The sequence below is a fragment of the Myodes glareolus genome, chromosome 12 (genome assembly GCF_982192425.1).
Source record: "Myodes glareolus chromosome 12, mMyoGla1.1, whole genome shotgun sequence".
In the NCBI taxonomy this organism is placed as follows: Eukaryota; Metazoa; Chordata; class Mammalia; order Rodentia; family Cricetidae; genus Myodes; species Myodes glareolus.
In genome coordinates, this window is record NC_142037.1 from 40,908,976 (window position 1) to 40,929,379 (window position 20,404).

The 20,404-nt window shown below is 47.2% G+C and overlaps 1 protein-coding gene across 1 annotated transcript in view; it reads left to right on the forward strand.

The window, feature by feature from the left end:
* Positions 1-4,589: 4,589 nt before the first annotated feature.
* Erich6b (glutamate rich 6B) overlaps positions 4,590-20,404 on the forward strand; it is a 61,586-nt gene continuing 45,771 nt past the window's right edge. The window contains exons 1-2 of the mRNA XM_087912237.1: positions 4,590-4,686; positions 18,446-18,497. The gene's annotated coding sequence lies outside the window, so the exon portion shown is untranslated. The remainder of the gene's footprint in view (positions 4,687-18,445; positions 18,498-20,404) is intronic.

A 20,404-nucleotide genomic window follows, 5' to 3' on the forward strand; every position in this document is an offset into this window, starting at 1 on the left:
TATTCAAACGGCGGAAGCCACCCCTTTCAGAAAGGTCACGGTGGAGAAGGAGATGGCTCAGTGATTAGAGAACCACCTCACCCACGCCAAGACTTCAGCTCTGATCTCCAGAGCCCACATAAATGCCAGGTGGATGCAGAGGCCTCAGTGAATGGTGGAAGCATGATGGAGGACGGATCCCAACGTCAACCTTGAGCCTTCATATACACATAGGCCCAAATGCATGCAAACCCTCCCCCTGCCCTCGCACAAGCCAACATGCATATACAGCATATGAACATGCATACACACATGCACACAGCATATATATAGACAAAAATAAATAACTAAATAGAACATAGGAAAATGATCAGACCACCCATGCCCCCCTCCTCATTCCCGCCACTGGAATGCAGCTTTTGGAACCATTGTTCCTAAGAACAAAAGGCACTCTGCCTGTGTGAGTTCCTGGGGACAAGAGGACCAGGAGGTTAAGCCTATGGTGACTTAGATATAAACCCTCCCTACCTGAGCTGACTAAGACATTCTTATAAGAACAGCAAAAAAGGGCAATTCCAGCTTCTCGGGGAAACCATGCAGAATGGGCAAGCCCAGAATAATTTAGAGAATGGCACTAGGACCTCTCAGTTCAAATTAGATTCCTCATGAGGAAAGATTAGGTGAGATCACAGAGCAAAAACATTCCATTTGGATCCCTAGCAGATGAGCCCCTCCCCACCCAGGGTAACACGCATTTTTGTCCTGCCTCTCATCTCAGCCAGCCTGTTCGAGAGACAGTTTGCACCGGCGTGCTCTGGAGGCCTTCCCAGTGTTGTTCTTGGCCATGCGTCTACCAGTGAATTCTCCAAGGCATTGCGCTCAAATGTCCCCAAACTTCTGTTGAATGTGAGGTTGCTAGCCACTGTTGCAGAGTATTATTTTAAGATGTGTTACATTTGTTTGTGGTGTGGAACATTTGTTTAATGATGCAAAGATGTGTTGCATTCTTTTATGTTACATTCGTTTAACTCCGTAAAGCTGTGTTACTTTGCCTGTCTAAAACACCTGATGGTCTAATAAAGACCTGAATGACCAATAGCAAGGCAGGAGCAAGGGTAGGTGGGGCTGGCAGGCAGAGAGAATGAATAGGAGAAATCTGGGAGGAAAAAAAAAGTAGAGAACAAGGAGAAAAAGCAAGAGAGAAGAAAAAGCAAAAGAGTAAAAAGTAAGAAAGCAAACCACCAACTACAGGCCACTTTCTCCCATGAAATTCAAGTGACAAAATGTACCTCAAGTGTTTAGGACAGCACCATACATCTACTGTTCTGTCTCTATCCTTCCTTCTCAAGCAAGTCTCAGAATCTTCAGTAGTGGCCTCCTGCTCTTCCACAGGCTTAAGCTGCCATCTTGCCAACAGGATGTGGCAGCTTCAACATGAAGTCTTAGTTTTCCCAGGGGGGTCAGTGTCCTTAGGATTTATGTTTAGCATTAAAAGCCTCATATGAAAACAATTACTTTAGCTCCCAGGGCTTCTGCTCTTTCAGAGAAAAAAAAAAACACAACTCAGGCCAGAGTTTCGGGGCACCCCTGCTACCACAGAAAGTACCCCAACAGATTAGCAGGCCTGGAAGAACTATTCAGGTTCACATCTTCCTTTGTCTAGTTAGCTTGGCTGGCAAAAGCTAAGCTGCCGGGAGACGTTATAAGTTTCAAATTGAGAAGTTAAATCAGTTCTACCCCCAAATCAATAACCAGTAGTCTGGAACTGAAACAGAACAAAGCTTTGCTTTGTCTTGGGGAAAGTAAGCTTCCCAGCTGCCCCTCAAGCAAGCTATGGCTTTAATGGAACAGTAAAAGCATTGCATGAAGAACTCGGAGAAGCTCCAATGACTCCTATGTGATCTCTGAAAGAAATCTGCCGAGGCCTCGTGGGCAGGCACACACTTAGAGAGGGTCGTTTCACCAAGCATTCCCATTCAAGACCCCACCACGTGAACCCTTAATTAATTACGGTTGTCCTAATGTGAAAAATACTTTCATAACAGAGGGGCAACCTATTCTCATACATAAGCCAACCACAAATCAGTCACAACTCCCTAAACGCCACCAAGGAGGTGCTCAATTCGTATCTGTAACGAACTTCCAACGTTGCATAATTTATATCTAAAATTCACTCTCATACATCTGCTAAAATACCCACTCTGACCTTCGCTCCCAATCCCAACTGCATTAAAAAGTGACTATAAATCACGGAGGAACAAGCCCCCCATTGCAGGCCAGCTCTCCGGAAGCCAAACAACTTTCTTCCTTTGATGAGTTCATCATCCCCTTGGATAGGTTATGGAAACCGCTTGCATCTCAGTATAATAACTCAAAGGCTCTTATATTGAGGTCCCCTGTCTACACAGGAGAGCTAAGTGAGCGTGTGGACAAACGGCACAGTTCAGGTTCCAGGGAGATTTACACTCCACCCTGCGTCGAGAGCACGACTCAGGGCCTGCTGGCACTGTGCAGTAGAAATGCCCTCTTGTTTACAGAGCTCAGCTTTCCTCCGCCTCGAAATCTCACGTCCAAGGGCAGCCTGAGAGAACTGCGAACTCGCATTGACTTTGCGTTAGGGCCAAACTGGAAAAGAACCTTACGTTTGCTCTGTTTTTCCAGGGGTATTTAAAAATACTCAGGGCTGGGTATTTTATAGATCAGTGTTAGAGTGCTTGCCTAAAATCACGAGGTCCTGGGTTCAGTCTCCAGCAGAGAAAGAACATAAAGGTTCTCAATCTGGTTGCCCTACTGAGACCGACAATAAGAAGCCATCACTCCAAGTCCCCGTGTGTGTGAAACACCAGAAGCCCTGCAATGAACAGGTACCACAAAAAGATGGAGTTTCTTCCAACAATGCCCAGGAAGAGTTTTGAAAATGATCCAAGAGGAACAATGAGAAGGATCTTCCATCAACTGTTGCCTGAAAGTGGGGCAGCTCGGGATTGTCTACAGCAAATCTGATGTCCATCCAGGGAGGTAAGAGAAGATTCTGGGAAGGCGACCAAGCTTGCTACAGAACGGGACCTCCCCCATGAGTCAGTGTCCAGAGAAAATGTTCTTAGGACGACATTGATCCCCATCAGTGATCCCTCCCCCCAAGGTGAGGAATTTGGTTGAGGTCCTGTCCCCCACAGACCCTAAGGGCCATTATGATGATTGGTTCTTTGCAAATGTAGATATAACTTGTGAGTGTCTCAGCTACAAGTCAAGTTGTTCTGCCTAAAATATTCAGTCAAAATACAAACTACATCTCAGCCACGACATGTAGCACAATTAGGTACGGCCACCAAAGAGTGAGAGATAGCCCACAGCGCTCTCTCTCTCTCTCTCTCTCTCTCTCTCTCTCTCTCTCTCTCTCTCTCTGTCTCTCTCTCTCTTTCTCCTCCTCTTGCTCCATAGTGCATCTCCCTGGCTTCTTTTCCTATTCTTCAGCGCTTACTCTTTCCTTTACATCTTCAGATGTGGTCAATGACTCTGTTTGGTAGAGGCAAGTTAGCAGCACACAGACTTGATGATCACTCTTCTGTTCCTATTGGGATCAGAAAAACATTCCTCCCCTCCTGCCTACAGGACAATTCCTTATGGCCAACTTGGGATCCAGACCCCAAGATATATAAGAGAGCCTTCCCAAATCAAAGAGGCTCTTATATTCTTTGATTGAAGAGCCACCGAAAGAGTAAGAAAAGCAGACATTCAAAATACAAAACAGAAAGCAAGCATCTCAAAACATTTTCCTCGCCTTTAGAAGGTCTAGTCAGATGATATCTGATCATCAAAGTCAACTGCCCTCTGAAGGAGAAAAGAGAAATACAGAGGAGAATCAGAATCAAGAAGCAATGGGGGTGAAAATGTAGCTAAACTCAGTAAGGGCTTGCCTTGCCAGAGTGAGGACCAGAATGAGAACCCCAGAGCCCACATGGAAGGTGCTGGGAGAGACAGCATGAGCTTGGTAACCCCAACCCTTGGGAGGTAGAGGTGGATCCCTGGGCCTTGCTGACCAGCCAGTCTGGCCTAAATAATGAACCCAGGGCCAGGGAGGGTCCTTGTCTCAAAATATAGACAATCCTCCTGGAAAACAACACCAGGGCGTGTCCTCTGGACGCCACACAAATATGCACACAAATACATTTGTACATGCACACAGTAAATAAATTCATAGATAATAAAAATGTAGGCGGGGTCCAAGGCACAAAGGCCTGTGAAAAGGAAGCTGCTAGCAAGGGTTAAAGCATGCCCTGCACCCCTTCCTTAAATGAAGGTGAAACTGGGGCCTGCTGTGTAAGGAGAAAAAAACACACCTAGCAATTGCTAAGAGCTCCTTCAAAACCATCCTCGCTGAAAGATGTTAAAAATAGATTCCGCAGGGTCCGTTTACAGTCACCTGGAGCAAGAAGTGGCAAAAAAAAAGTCACCAGCGAGGCTTAGTGAAAAGCCTTATCCTCCACGCTCATCTGGCTGTGTGGCTAAGTGACAGGCAGTCGCAAGAAAGCAATAGATGGTATCTCCGGATTCTCCATTAGGCTCCGGGTTCTCTTGTTGCCAGCAGCAACCTCAGGACTGGCCTTTGAGTGAGAGACTTGGTGGGTGATGGCTGAAGAGGAAAGAAAGTCGGCTTCGCCTTTGGGAAAGGGGCAGACAGGGAACAGACAACAGGAAGAGAAGCAGGTCAGTTCCAAGGGGGGGGAGGGGGTTTACCCAGCCTGAGTGCCTGGGAATTTGAGGCTAAGCCTTCTGGAGTCACAGGATGGGGATGGGATGGGGGGGGCTGTAGCTGAGTTGGGAAAGTGCCGATCTAGAATCATCCGATTCCAGTGCTGTATAAACCATGCACGGTGGTACCCACCTGTAAACCTGGCCCTTGGAAGGCGGCAGCAGGAAGAACAGGAGTTCAAGGTCATTTGGGGCTACATAAAGAGTTCAAGGTCATTTGGGGTTACTTAAAGAGTTCAAGGCCACCCTGTTCTGTGTGAAACCTTGTCAAAAACAAGCAGAAAAGAGAAACAAAAATAACCATGAATCCCAGAAATAACTCTCTTTGGTATCCTGCCTTTGTCTTTATCTACCACGATTCAGGGCTCCCTCTCTTTGGGTTTGAAAACAGTGCTGACTGAAGTCAATGCTGGGAGAAAAACAAAATCAATCTGTATATTTAACCCTTCTAAAGCTGAGGGCTGCCCCTAGCACCGTTGGCATCCATGTTAACTAAGAGCTCTTCTGAACCTGAAGTCCGATTAATGCCTTTTTAAACTTTCATTCTAAGTTCCTACGTTTGAATAAGATTTCTTAACGAGGAAAGCTAATATCTGTGTAGCAAAGGGACTGTATTGTCACCGTCAGTGGCGCGCATTGACTATTGCTAAAGTGTGCTTTCCCCAGCTTTCTGTAGGTGATGCCAGTGTGCGCCTTTGTCTGCACATATTCACCCTTATCTTCCCTCTTTCGGACACAAGGGCCCCAGTCTGGATGACGAATAGCAATTACCCTATCTGTGGACCACACACAGAGCTTCCTTCCTCTCCGGCTTCCCCTCTGCTAATCACCTGCTGCCTCTTCTAGACCATTGCACTGCTATCACACTACAGGTCCTTAATAATTTATTCTTTATATCGCACTCACTTCCAAACGAGATTTAAATGGTTTAGCATGCAGTTACTCGGCAAATATTTACTGGGAGCTTAAAAGGTTCCAGGAGACAGCCAAGATGGCCAGTGCTTGTAATCCCGGCACTCAGGGACTGAGGCAGGAGGATCAAAAGTTCAAAAGGCCTGGGCTATACAGGAAGACCTTGTCGCAAATAAATTGATAGTTAACATTAATACTATCCAAGGATATACACATGCACGAAGTTCTTCAAGGAGAAGTCTATAAGGTGGGCCAGTGAGATGGCTCAGTGGGGAAAGCCACTAGCCACCAGGCCTGGCTGGCAGCCTGAGTTCACTTCCGGGGACCCGCATGGTGGAAGGAGAGAAAAACAAGCGCCCTATAGTGTGTGAACATGCATGTGAATATGTGTAAACACATACACACAAACACACACACACATACACACACATGCACAAAAATTTATTTGCATGCATGTGAATAAATAAAAAAGCCTAAAGGCAGTGAAAAAATCATCAAGGCGGAAGTACTGAATTAGAGACCCTAAATAAGACAGTAATCATAACGATAACTTTACCTTTTCGATAGTGACGCCAAAAATTATTCAGTGTATATATAATCTTCGTCATGTTGCCTAAAGACATGTAGCTTTGAAATAAAGATGCCTTTCGTCCTTGCATTAGCCTCCAGAGGACTTAATTATGAACTCAGTAAATACATATTGAGTGCCTACTGAGTCCCAGGCATTGTTCTCCATGCCAGGGCACAAAAGAGCAAACACAACAAATGTCCCTGTCCTTGGACCTTGGTCCAGTCAGGTGAGACAGGCACAAATCAAACAGAGAATGTGTCATACAGTGAAATGTGCTATGAGCTCGGAGTGGGCATGTATGCAGTTTAAGGTGATACATACGGGAACATGTGAAGAGGAAGAGGGAGGAGCCATGGGAATGACTTGGGAGGAGTCTTCCAGGCACAAACAAGCAGAGAGGTTCACCCATGAGACTGGGGCATTGCCGGTGGCATAGGTGCCAGTGAGGGGTGACAAGTCAAGAATGGGGCATAGAGGAATCAAAAGGGCAGGCAGGGGGCCAGACAGCCAGAGAAATGAGGTCAGCTTCCAGGCTGCCCTGACTGGAAGTCAGCAAACAGTAACCAGTATGAGTGCCCAGGAATCTAAGGTGAAGCCTTCTGAAGTCACAGAACAGGGAGCAGGTAATAGGCAAGGAACAGGCACAGGGACCTTGAGTTTTATCTTTCCAAGGAGAAGAGCAGCCGTGGTAAGTATGACCTGACATGTTTTAAAGAGTTACTCTATGTTAGCTATAGATGGAGAGAATTGGAAGACCAATTAAGAGGCTCGTGAAATTTTCCAGGGAAGAAAGGAAATGATAAGAAAAATGTCCGGCTGTTGGATGCATATTTGGGTTGAGGAACTAATTACCTTTGGAACCACACTGTGTGTGGAGAGCCCCCAAGGTGTCTCTAGGTGCTGGTCTGAGCAGTGCAGCTGCACTTGACCCGATGGCAGAAACCAGAGAAAGGATAACTTGGGGGAAGGGCCACATGGAACAGCATATTCCTTCTGGACACCCAGGTAGAAAGGCCACGTCAAATGGACAGCCACAGAAAGGCAAACAGTGTCTTTCATGGGTACATCCTTAAGGTAAAACAATGAAACCGATTGATCGCCATTCTCCTCTCAGCCTACAAAGAAACTTCCTTGAAAGTTGAGCAGAGGCGTGGCTAGAAGCAGCCATGCGGTATAGAAAAGTCTGAAAAGATGTTTCATTCAGGAACCTAAGGGGACAGTTTACTGAACCCAGGAGGGCAGACAGCTCATAAGGACCTCCGCCTGCCTCTCCGCCCCTCCCACACTATGATGCCAGGCTTGCCTTTGACAAGAGTGGGCACTACATTGCATTTCTTCTCTGGGACAGGTGGTCCAGCAGCCAGGCTGGTAATCACTACAAAAGGAAGGGACCGATAAATTTCCACCTAGAGCAAAGAACCAATTCATTCTTAATTGAAGGCTAGGTAGTCTCTAGGGCACTTCAAAGACAACCCCCCTTTTCTTTTTATTAAAAAGAGCCATGAAGGGGCTAGAGACACGGCTCGGTGGCTGAGAGGGCTTGACCGTAGTGCAGTTCCTAGACCCCACATCCGTAGTTCCCACCACCTGTCACTGCCATGTACTCTGGCCTCCTCAGGCACCTGCACACATGTAATACACATAAACGCATCAGGCACACGTGTACACATAAGTTAAAAACAATAATTCTTTTGAAAAGAACCGTGAAAGCCTCCAATGGCAGATGAATCCAAGCTGAATGGCCAGATGGCGAGCTAGCGCCGGCAATAACTCAGAATCGCACCAGTTGAGACTTGAGCCTCGGGCGGTGATGTATCTGGCAGGTGTAAGTTAATCCCCTCCTCCAGACATAAATAAGAGTCTGCCCGTGCCTACCAGTCTAGAGAACGCGAGGAGTATGCCATTGTCAGAAGTAGCAGAACTATCAAAAGAATCGATCAGCAATAAAATGGGGAAACATTTTGCTCTTCCGCTGTGGGTCCTAGGACTGTAAAAATATGGGGCTTTTGAAATAACTTAAAATCAGAAACTTAGTCTGTCTTGCTCAATCTGTACCCCCAGCTCCTTCTGATACAATAAAGACACATAGTAGGTGTTTAAAACAATCTTCACAAAGGAATTACCTCATCAATATAAAACACTGAAAATCAAAACCTCTGGGTGCCATGTTTTGGAAGACTTCAGCGAACTATTGCACCAGGCTGTCGGTGAACCCTGAAACGGACCCTGACATGAGAGCTGAGGTCACTGTCTGAAGTGACAGACTTGGAGACATTTCTTGAAGCTGCGTGTGCACACCAAGCACGCTTTTTGCTTAGATTTGTGTAAGAGCAAGAGATGACAGGGGTCTACGGTCATTCTCCCGGGCCAGCTGTTGGCACCGCCCTTGTAGATGCCCAAGGCAGCCTAATTGGTTCTCCATCTCCTTCCCAATAAAACAGGGAGAGAGGGCACAATCCCAAGAACTCTTAATACAGAGATAGCATCCTTTTGTCTCCTGGCTTCAGCTCTGATCCCCAAACCTCAAGATCCTGGCTGGGATTTTCCCCTTCTGTTTTTCTTCCATCTTTTCCATATCCTGGCGTAGAGGGGTAGAAGTGGCCACTTGACCACTTTCTGTTTGTTGCTGTCCACGTGGGTCTATGTCCACAGCAGCTTCTCTGTTTTGCGGTTCCCAGCTCTTCCCAGGATCTGTCCCAGGTCACCAAGAGACCTCAGGAGCCAGGAACAGGCGATAAGCACACGGTCCTCACAATTCTTTACATTACAGATTACCTGCAGATTGTACGGTTTGACTGACTCTCCTTCAAACAAGGAGAGAAACAAAGAATTGCAACTGCAAAGTGAAGTCCAAAACAATTGTTTATTTAGGACGGGAAACCACTCGGAATTATCACACTTCAAGCACCCAGCTCTCTTTCTTATGAAACTTCTGTGCAAACACCAGACCCCAGCCCCAGCACAAAAATAGACTGCAGTCTCACCTCCCCACTCCTCCCAGCTCACCCTACACCAGCCAGTCCACTCAGGGACTCACAGTCTGTGAATTTCCTCTGCCTTGACTCCCGATCAGTCCCACGCATGTGGGCTTTGCTCCCTCGCGGCAACTCTTGGCCCAGGAAGGGCACTCAAAGGGGCAAAGGAGCAGAGGTGACACCTAAGTGCTCAAAGGTGTTGATCCTGGGGACCAGCTCCACGCAGGATGCCCTGAGAGTCACTCGTGCCATCTTTTCACCTCAGCAGCCACACTCCCTCCCACCTCCCCCTCCCTCATCTGGGAATGGCAAGCGGACCGTCCCGAAGGTCCGAAGTGTAGAATGCCTGAAACAGCAGAGAAGCAGTGGCGATGCGTGTTCCGTCCCCATGGTAACAGAGAACGATCCAAACTCGAGATCGGAAGGGTGCAGCTGGCTCGCGGCAGGATCCAAGCTTGGGTAAGAGCTCTGGCCCTGGGCTCCTCCAGCCTTTGGGCCTTGGAGGGGCAGAAGCTCAGGGGAGAGTCTAGAATGGCTCAGAGTCCAGGGATAGCAACGAAGAGACACCAAATACCCAGATCTCTTTGTTGCTCTTTTTCCTCTGGTCCTGTGTTGCTTTGACTTTTCTGTTCCCTGCCTTGACCCCATCCCTCCCATTTGCAAAGGCCAGGCAATGCCCTACTGCTGGAGCTGTAGGAATAAAGGAGGTCTGATCACCCAGAAACCCAGGCCCTGGGGGGCGGGGCGGGCTGGGGGGATCCTCAATCTGAAACTCCAGACTTGCCGAGACCTACACTGTGACTCTAAGCAGGTCACTCAGTTTCCTTCCACCCGCCACGCCCCAGCTCTCACCTCTATCAGGTGAGAGGGAAACAGTCCCCCTACCCAGACTAGGGGAGCAGGGAGACGGAGCTGTGCCCAAGGTTGGCTTTTGACAAGCGTTCTGTACCAAGTGCAGGCTCGAAGTCACGTCCTCCAAACACCAAATTCCAATACATTTGAAATCTTATTTATTAAGAGAGAGAGATTCCTAGGAGATATAGTCTCAACAGGGCACTGAGTGTCTTTTCTAAAAACTGTAGTGATTGGTCCACAAGGGTTCAGGGAAAGTTTGAGATTCTAGTGTTGGTTCCTGGCATGGAATGTGAATCTAGACCAATTCCAGGTATGGATCACAAAACTCACAAAAGTGGGCCATCAGTTGTTCCCCTCAAAAAGGACAGCAGCTATCTTCCACCCAGGGAAATGCAAAAAAACTAAATAAAAGGACTTATACACAGCCCCCCAAAGAAGGCAGTAGTGGGACTTCCTGGCTTTCTCAGAACGCTATAGGGCTCCCCAGTCCATTATAGAAGTGAGATTTCTTCCTCTGCTCCAGCTAGGCTTTCTAAACACCTGCTGCCAGAAGCTCAGTGATCCCCAAGGGGTCTGTGGTTCACTCCACGTCTTCATTAGCTCCCTTTTACCATCTGAGTCCATCACTCATCCCTTGGTTTTTCCCCACTGGGGAAGTTAAGTGGATGAAACATCCCAACCATTTGTAGTTGGTCTCCTGTACGCCTCCCTCTGCAGCTCCTCAGTTCGGTATACAAATCTCTGTTGATAGCTCACAGTAGGCCAGGCCCTGTGGTGAAAAAATCTCTTACAAGTGACGCAGATGTGTCACCATACACGAGGCGTGCAGAAGTACCGTGAGAGAAAGAGACACTTTCTCCACAACAACCTGAATGCAAGAGCCTGGGAGAGCAGGCCTTTTTTGCTGTGCATGCAGGAAGACTGATCATGCAACCTGGCCCTTGCTCTAACTCTGGAGTAATGGTGTCACATGACCTGTCTGAATGCCTGGCCTTTACTACTGCATACTGGCCAGACTGACTCTTAGTACCCGTGTTGGCTATTCCTGAATGTCAACTTGACTATATCTAGAATGAACTCTAATCCAGATATGGAGGGCATACCTGTGATCCTGATCCTGAGGCCGGAAGACAACAGGCCTTTGACGCAGATCTTGAGGCTAGATGACACACACCTTCAATCCAGACCTTGAAGCTGGGAAGCACAAGGTCCACACCTTCTGTTGGATTACTATATAAAGACAATGGAAGATGGAAGAGCATTCTTTGCCTGCTTGCCCTCACCTCCTTCAGCCCGTCCATCCCTTTTCCAAGACCCCAGCAGACCAGCTGGGACTCCCGGCCTCATGGGACGGAGCAGCTCCTAGATTCTTGGACTTTTTCATTCATAGCTAGCCATTGGTGGGTTGCAGCCTGGAAGTCATTCTAACAAATTCCCGTACATACATACATACATACGAGAGAGAGAGAGAGAGAGAGAGAGAGAGAGAGAGAGAGAGAGAGAGATTCATTCTGAAAGTTCCATGACTCTAGAGAGCCCTGACTAATAAATATAATACCAAATGGTGCAACATTCATAACAGAGCCTGTGTTGTGGTTTAAAGGTTAAATGCCCCCGACTTGCTCATGTGTTTGAACACTTGGGTCCCAGCTGGCAGCACTGTTTGAGGAGCTTGGGGAACCTTTGGGACATAGGATCACTAACATAGGTTTTCATTGCCTTGGGCCCAGTCCGTGTTCTCTGCTTCCTGCCAAGGACCCCTGCTGCTGCGGGACTCTCATGCCTTCTTCACCATGATGGACTGATCCCTCTGAAGCCATGAGCCAATATAAATCTTCCCTTAAGTTATATCTATCAAGTATTTTGTCACAGCAATGAGCAAAATAATGAATCCATACCCTTCTGGGCACATCAAGCCTGACAGGAAAGAGGCAGGAGGAGCTTTTAATTAAGTGGCTTGTTTGATGTTCCCAACTCCATTGAAAGGCATCCCACAATTATCCATCCAAGCTCAAGGCTTCCTTTGCACTGAGTCATGGAGAAGCCCTACCTCCCATCTCTCCTAATATGTTTATCAAGAGGGCCCCAAGCAGAAAGCCCTTCACTCTTTCTAGACCCCAGCTGATGGTGTGGATCAACCCAGCCCAGTTGGATTATTTGACTCAATCACTCTCAGGAGCTCAGACCATCCAGAAATACCTGCCTGTGTTCTTCCTGCTCCGCCAAAAATGGGAGGCTAATTTCATTCTGTTTTTCTACACCATCCCTCTTGTGGGGATTTAATTTCGGTCGTCAACTTTCCTGGATTGAAAAATACCTAGAGGTAGCCAAGAGCCCTTCTGTGTTTGTCTGTGAGGATGTTCCCACGGAAGATCTGCATGTGAACCAGTGAAGTAAACAGGAAAATCTGCCTTGAACGTGGGTGCCAGCATCCAGTAGGCTGGAGGCCCCCAGAACACGGAGCTGAAGAAGGTGAAGCCAGCTCTGCTTCTGCCTGACTTGCCCAGCAGGTGCATTTTTCTGCTGCTGTCTCCAGTGGACACCAGACTCCCAGGTCCTCGGCCTTTGAACGCAGACCCCACATACACTTTCTACTGCTTCTCTGCCGAACCCTGGCTTATACACACTCTGACCTCCAATGTGGAACTCAGGATCTATGGCCTTCTGTACGGCTGCCTTGGCCTTTTAGAAGAGGAAGGTGCTGGGTGGTCCTCCTCAAGTCCGGAGCCTGTCCTCAACCCCAAATCCATAAATCTTTTGTCCTGTGTTGTTGTAGTCAGTGGCAAGTTTCAGCTTTTGCTGGTTCACGACTTTTTGTCTTGTTTTCAGAGCTCAGCTAGGTGTATGGTCCACATTCACCCATGGCTGGGCACTCATCGCCCCAGGGGAAGGCAGTCTGCAACCATAATCCTGGTCACAATATCCATACCCTTCACCCAGATCTCATTATCTAATGTCTACAACAGGGAGGGGTTAGCAACCCTGATCAAACCAGCCGTGCAGTCAGCTTTTTTTTTTTTTTCAAGACAGGGTTTCTGTGTGACTTTGTCCTGGAACTAACTCTTGTAGACCAGGCTGGCCTCGAACTCACAAAGATCTGCCTGAAGGCGTGTGCCACCCCCACACCCCCTGGTTTATAGTCAGCTTTTTATAAGAAGCTCAAAAACAAATCCCAGGGGAAAGAAGGCACCTGGCCCAGAACCAAGTAGCTCACAGAACTCTTTGTCTTCATGGCTGCAGGTATTTATGTCCTCAGAGAGGGCCTACTGCCAAGATGGTGTCCCTCAGTGAGCAAGGACACGGAATGATGGGCCTACCAAGGTCGTTTATTCACTGTTCTTCACATTTCCAGCTCCTAGAGCTTCAGACTCTGGTCCCACGCTGAGCTATTCAGCATGCATAAACTCTTTTGCTTGGAGCTGAGAGGAGAACAGCTTCTTAAAACAGGGTCTCATGTATCCCAGGCTGGTCTCAAACTCACTGTGTAACCAACGATGACCTTCTGGCCCTAACCTCCAGAGTGCTGGGACTTCAGGCGTGTGACAGATTTTATGCAATTGGAGGGATCAAACTCAGGGTATTGTGTATGCTAAACAAACAAAATACCAAGTGAGCTACATTCCCAGCACAAGGGACCTGGGTAATCACACGTGGCAGAAGCTCACAAGCCACCCTAAATAGTGTCTCCTTGCACTCGAGTCTACCAGCCTTCCCGACAACTAAACGCTCACTCTCAGATTATAGAAGACCCGTTCCTGACTCCACCCTCCCTCCAACAGGATGATTTGTTTCTCTCTACCCATCCCACACAAACCTAGACCCTTCAACCAAGTCAGCTGCTCTTGACTCTTCAGGAAGCCACAGTCAGGCAGAGAAAGGGAGGAGGAAAGACTAGGATATTGGGCAGTAGCGGCCTAGCCCCTTCCATAAAGGAGCTTCCCTAGGGCAGCCTCTAGCAAGCTTTCAACTAAGTCGGGATTGCGCTTCCTAGGTAGGCTCAGACTCCAGAAGCCAGAGCTGGGGTTGACTGTCCACTGGTTTCCCCAGTGCCTCCTTTTGCAAATATTATGGTTTCAATTCATGATAGAATTATTTTTTCATGCATTTTATAATTGTACTTCGCTGCATTTTAATTTATATTTAATAAACATAATAATTTGAATAAGCAAGTGACTTTCTTGGTGTTCACCTGCAGGTGTGCCTTTGGTAATTGTAGAGTCCCAGAACACAACACAGTGTCTGGCATACAAAACACCTGCATAGAAATTTCTGTAGAAAGAAAGAGGAAAATAAGACAGGTGAAAAGGCTAGGAGGGAACCTGGCAGCTTCTCATCTTCAGGAGCAAGTTGTGTAGGGCCTGATTAAGATACTGAATGATACACTCCCAACTTACAAGTTTTTGAGCAGCTTGGGCGGGGAGGCAAACCCACTAAGCTGCAGTGTGAGGCCAATTCCTGGAAATACCTGTGTTGGGATCAAAAGGCAAATGTGAATGTAGGTCAGGAAGGCAAAGGGAACAGAGGAAGAGAATAAAAGCCACTCCAAGTATCTGCAGCTCAGTGCAGAGCAGAGCGCCCGTGCTGTGTGTGGCTGTGGAGTGGACCCAAGGCGGCTGGCTGCAAGCCCAGGGGGATAGCGAGAGGTAGAAGGCCATGCTGTTTGTTATTCGCTAAGTACAGAGTCTGACACATAGATGGTGGCTGTGATCTTTGTTGTCACGGTTATTTCCAGCAGCGGGGTCATTATTTATTGCTTGTTAGGACTACCTCACAGGTACTGAGCCTCCGTCTCTGGAAATGCAGTGTTTATCACCAGGGAGCCACCTGTCTGGGGTGTGTGTGGACTTGATTCCTGACCCATGGCTTCCCTTATTCTGTAATCCTTGTGATCCGGGGAACAATGCCCCTGTATGTCCCGGCGAATGAAAAACACATTGCTAGCTGAGCAAGCTGCCTTTCCATAAAGCCGTGCGCACCACCGTGCTGGCTGTCGCATGCCTCCTTCAAGAAGCCTCTCTGGAGCAGCTCTTTGATGTTGAAAAAGAAAATTGCTTTGTGCGAAAGCTCCTTTAATCTTATATAGATACAAATGCCTTGTATCTCTGGCGAGATGCCAAACTGCGCTTCATATTTCGGAATTAATCTTATTAAAGAAAGCTTGGCTTAATCCCCACTGCTGTTGCCCAGAGGTGCTGAATAATTCTGCACCTGTGCCTATCGCCGCTCTGCCACGCGCCCTTCCTGGATTCGCTATTGGAAAAAGCGCATCAGCAAGCTGAGGCTGGACAGCAGCTGTCTTGTTTATATCATAGGTATAAAAGGTTCCTTTTAAGTCTTTGTCACGGTTTCTTAAGAAAAAAATGAATGAATGAATGAATGAATGAGTGGGGGAGGGGAAAGAAACGGCAAAGAAAGCTTGCCTGGCATGGAGAATAACAATAAAATAAAGCTACGTCAGTGACTGGGCAATTTAAAGTAACTGTTTATGGTGAAACATGAGTATTGTTCAGGAGCATGGGCTTCATACATGGTCACTAATTGCTGAGTCTTGCTAGATATAAATATATGGAACTTTGACCTTGACCGAATGACCTTCTGTTTCTAAATGTGAATGTGTATCCATCAGCCAAGTTGAAATCATGGCTCCCTCCTGCCTGGTGCACCTTGGGGTTCTCCCCCTCCACCCAGCAAGTGACCCAAACAACAACCACCCGAGATAAATCCTCCCTGTTCTTTCGGACCAGTTCTTGTCACCGCCTACCTTGTTCCAGGCCCTGTTTAAATGATGGCAAGTGACAATGGCAACCAAGAAAGCAAGGCTTGTATTCCGGACCATGTGGGTCCATAAACACAACACTTCAGAGTGGTGTATGCACGTCTTGAAGAAAATAAAACATGATGAGATGCGCAGGGACTAGGAGGAGATGATCCAGCTTCGGATCAGCTGCTGAGGGAAGGCCTCACTGCGAAGATACATCTGGGCTGAGCCAAGCATGTGCAGATCTTTAAGGAGATTAAAAACGTTTCCAGGCAGTGGAGGAAGAGCAGAGACCTAATGTGGAAACAGCTTGCAGGAGAGGGGAAAGGGCTTCCAGGAAAGCAGGTACCAAGGATCAAGACCAACCTTGGCCGGCCTTGGAAGTGGAAGCCATGGGAGAGATTTGAAGTGAGAGAGCAACATGACCTAACTTTCATTTTTAAAGTCCGTGTCTGATTTGTGGAGTACAGGAGCTGAAGCAGAGAGGCCAGTGTAGAAAAGTACACTGTAGAAAACAGGAGCGTGCTGGATCATGTGGACGATCATGTGGGTGATGGGTGGTGGTGGTGGTGATGCTGGGGGCAGTGGTGAATGGTGGTTATGAGTTGTGGTGATGGGTGGTGGTGATGATGATGGTTGGTGGGTGGTACTGGGTGATGGGGAGTGGTAGGTGATTGGTGGTGGTGGTGGTGCTGGGTGGTTCTGGGTGATGGGTGGTGGTGCTGGGTGCTGGTGGGTGGTGGATGGTGGGGGGGGTGGATCCTGAGTATTTCAGAGGAAATAAGATGACCAGGACATACAAAATGGCTTGGGAGAGTGGAAGAGTGCAATCAAGGATTATTTGTGTTTCCCCATCTGCACACAGTGAATTATATCCACTGTTATTTCCATCTCAGTGAAATGTTCACAGCTACCTCTCACCAAAGGAAGAGCCTCTGTTTCTTGAACAGCTATATCCAGGGGTCGGCTCATGCTTGCAAGCATGGTAGCATGCTTGCAGGGCAAACACTAAGGCTTGAGTTCAATACTCAGAACCCACACTGAAAAGAACGGAAAATCTGGTCGTGATGGCATGTACTCATAGTCTCAGGGTTGGGAGAGGTAGACAAAGGCAAGTCCATGGGGCTCAATGGATACCTAGCCTAACTTACTCGGTCAGTTCCTGGCCAGTGAGAGGCTCCATCTCAAAAGCAAGGTGAGCAGATGGCACCTGAATAATAATAGGATCATCCTCTGACCTCTACACACACATCCCATATATGTACACGCACCCACACACATGAATATGCACAAACATACAAAGTATTTATCCCCAAGGAATCTCATTATGTGAGACCAGCTGACCTCAGGCCCACAGAATCCACCTCTCCCTGCATCCCGAACAATGGTATTAAAGGCATTAACCACTCTGGCCATACTAAAAATTTTAAGGTTTATTTTTATTTCTGTTGATGTGCACATATTTGGAGGCTGTTTTCTATGTGTGTGGGCACCCAAGGAGGCCAGAAAAGGGCGCCAGATCCCCTGGAGCTGGAGTGACAGGTGGCTGTGGGTTGCCCAATGTGGGTGCTGGGAACTGACTTTGTGTCCTCTGAAAGAGCAGTAAGGGCTCTAACCATTGAGTAATCCTGCCAGCCTTCCATACTGATTTTCCCATGATGCTTGCTTTTTCACCTCAGCCATCACCAAAACCCATCTTTGGAAAAATTTGTCATCACGGGGGGGGGGGGGGGGGTGGGGGAGATGGCATTTACCTAACACCGCTAGTTCCCATGACGGCTGGCAAATGTTGACTATTCTGCTTCTCTAAGAACCTTAAATTATGCGGTGGCATTCTCATGAATTCTCTGCAATGTCTGGGCATTGATTCTACCACTTGGAGCAAGGGATATTGACAGGGATGTGTGCACAAGAGAGCTGCCCAAGTTTTCGTTGCTTGTTGGACATTCAAAGACAGCTACTGTCCAAAGGAATCGCCTTGGTTAGTTTTCTATTGCTGCATTGAGATACCATGACCAAGGACTTATAAAAGAAACTATCTCACTGGAGCAGGGGTCCAGAGGGTTAGGGTCCATGATGGCACAGTGAAATTATGGTGGTAGGGGCAGCTGAGAACTCACATCCCTAGCAGCAAGCAGGAAGCAGAGAGCTGGCTAGGAATGGCACAGTCTTCTGAAATCTCATAAACCACCTCCAGTGACATACTTTCTCCAGCAAGGCTGTGCTTCCTAACCAGTTCCAACTGGGGACCAAGCATTAAAACACATGAACCTATGGGGCGAGTCTCATTCAAAGCACCATGGAAATTTAAGAAAGTGGTATGCAGGCTGGAGAGGTGGCTCAGCCGTTAAGAGCATTGCCTGCTCTTCCAAAGGTCCTGAGTTCAATTCCCAGCAACCACATGGTGGCTCACAATCATCTGTGATGAGGTCTGGTGCCCTCTTCTGGCTTGCAGGCATACATGCAGACAGAATATTGTATACATAATAAATAAATAAATAAATAAATAGAAAGTGATATGCACTACTAAAACAATATCCTATAGTAGTACAGAAAAATCATGTAATACCCAGTATTACTAATAAGTACAAGGTTCTCTGCCCAATTTCCTGGATAAGTAACCAGAAGGCTGTTTTCTTTCAGTTGCCGCCACTACAGAGTCTCCTGGCTTGGACACAGCTCTCTTCCCAGCATTGTGAGTACTGTGCCCGGAGCATAACTGCCTTGTGTTGGTCTAGCAATCACAGACTCCACAGCCATGGTCTTGAATAATTATCATTGTCCTCTGTGTTAGCCCCACTGGATTCCAGAAATGGCAATGTCCAAATGGTTTCTTCGTGAGGTGGATTTTATTTCCCTATGGAGAAACATTTAAAATGCAGTCCCCATCAAGAACTTGGTGTTAGATACTTAGATGTTACCACCAGCAAGGCAGCCACAGAAATGTTCATATGGAATTAAAATCCTTTATGCAAATTCAGATACCCACAAAGTACTGAAAACTGAATTTTGGGGGGAATTGGCAGCAAATCAACTGACCATGTGACCTTGACCCACTGTAGCTCACTTGGAAGCAAATTCCAACCTGAACTACACAGGACCCTGTAAAGTTCTTTTTTGATCCTATTTATTGTAAAGATTTTGCATGATTGCTGCAGAAATACAAATAAGACCCACTCAGGAGTCCTACCCTGGACCTTTCTAGGGTTGCTCCGCATTTACAATGTGTCTGATGTATTTGAATTTCACAGCACAGCTGGCCACAGGGGCTTCAGACCAGAGGAGCTAGTCTGAGACGCATGGCTAATCTATAAAATCATGAAGGAGGAAAAAGTGTAGAGTCATGTGTGGCAAAAGCAGGGAATTTGTTCAAAATTACACATTTGGATTGGAGCCCAGCCAGGATGTGTAGTTCTCTTTCCAACCCTGGCTATCACTTGTAAGGAGCCATATGTCTGCCGGGCCCTGTTTCAGCTTTGGCATCTCAGCACTCTGGTGGTGTGGACAGGGTGCACACCCAAAATCCAATCCTACCCCAGTCCAAAAGAAAGAAGTCTCAAGTTGAGTGTGCCACCTGTTGTAACATAACTAATGCCCCTGCTTTGTTACTAATACCTTGGAAAGTCTGCAAAGGTTAATTAGGAGGCTTTCTAAGGGACTCTCGAAAATTAGTCTAGCCAACCTCTAACTGAAGATATGTTTTTATGCAAATGAGTTTCGTTTAAGCAAGTAGGAATTCTGTCTACATTATTTGTCTGCTCTTTTACACACTTGCCATGCAAGCCTTCAGATAAGTGAAGGAACCGCTGTTGTGTGACTTTTCCTGGGGAGGCTCGAACAAACGTCCACTATTCTAGATAGGGCATTGGTATCAGATCAGGAAACTGCTCCACCAATGAATGTATTGGGATTACTCACAAAAGGATGAACAAAGACTTACTTGCAGCATCGTGGTGACCAAAAGGCAGCTTTGTCACTAGGAAAGACCACCTAGTGTGGGTGATGACTCCCAAAAGCTTCATCCCACCTTGCAGGTGGATCCCCCAAAGAGTCATCTTCAGAGACCACTGTTGCTTGTATAGGGAGAGTCCTTCTGAGACTTGTAACTTTCTGAGCATCCTGGAGCTTGTAAGTTTAGTGAGCTTCCTGAGTCTTATGAGCTTCCCTCTCCCCTACTGTGTCAATACAGAGGTCTTAGCAACACTGCTGTCCCTAAGAGCTCATCTACTCCTAAATTGAAGGCTTTATCCAGACCTCGGGACTGGACACAGCTAGAACAGAATCCCAGATGTGTTCCTTCACAGCTGTGGTCTATGCAGGTCAACACAACTTCTGAAAGCCTGGGCTTTTTTTTTTTCCTTCCTCATTATCGGATGGATGTAAATTTTTAAGTGAAGAAGAACAATAAAGTAGATACCTTGTTCTGTTATAGAAACATAATTTGTGTTCAGTTAAAAGACAGGGAGCTACTATTCCTGCCTCCCCTGCTCTCACCGTCTTGAACTTTATCAAGGTGGATTGTTGTTTAGCTAGGGCATGTGAAATCAGACATGTGATAACTGAAACCAGTGCCAAGGGAAAAAGAAACCCTAGCAAGAGTTC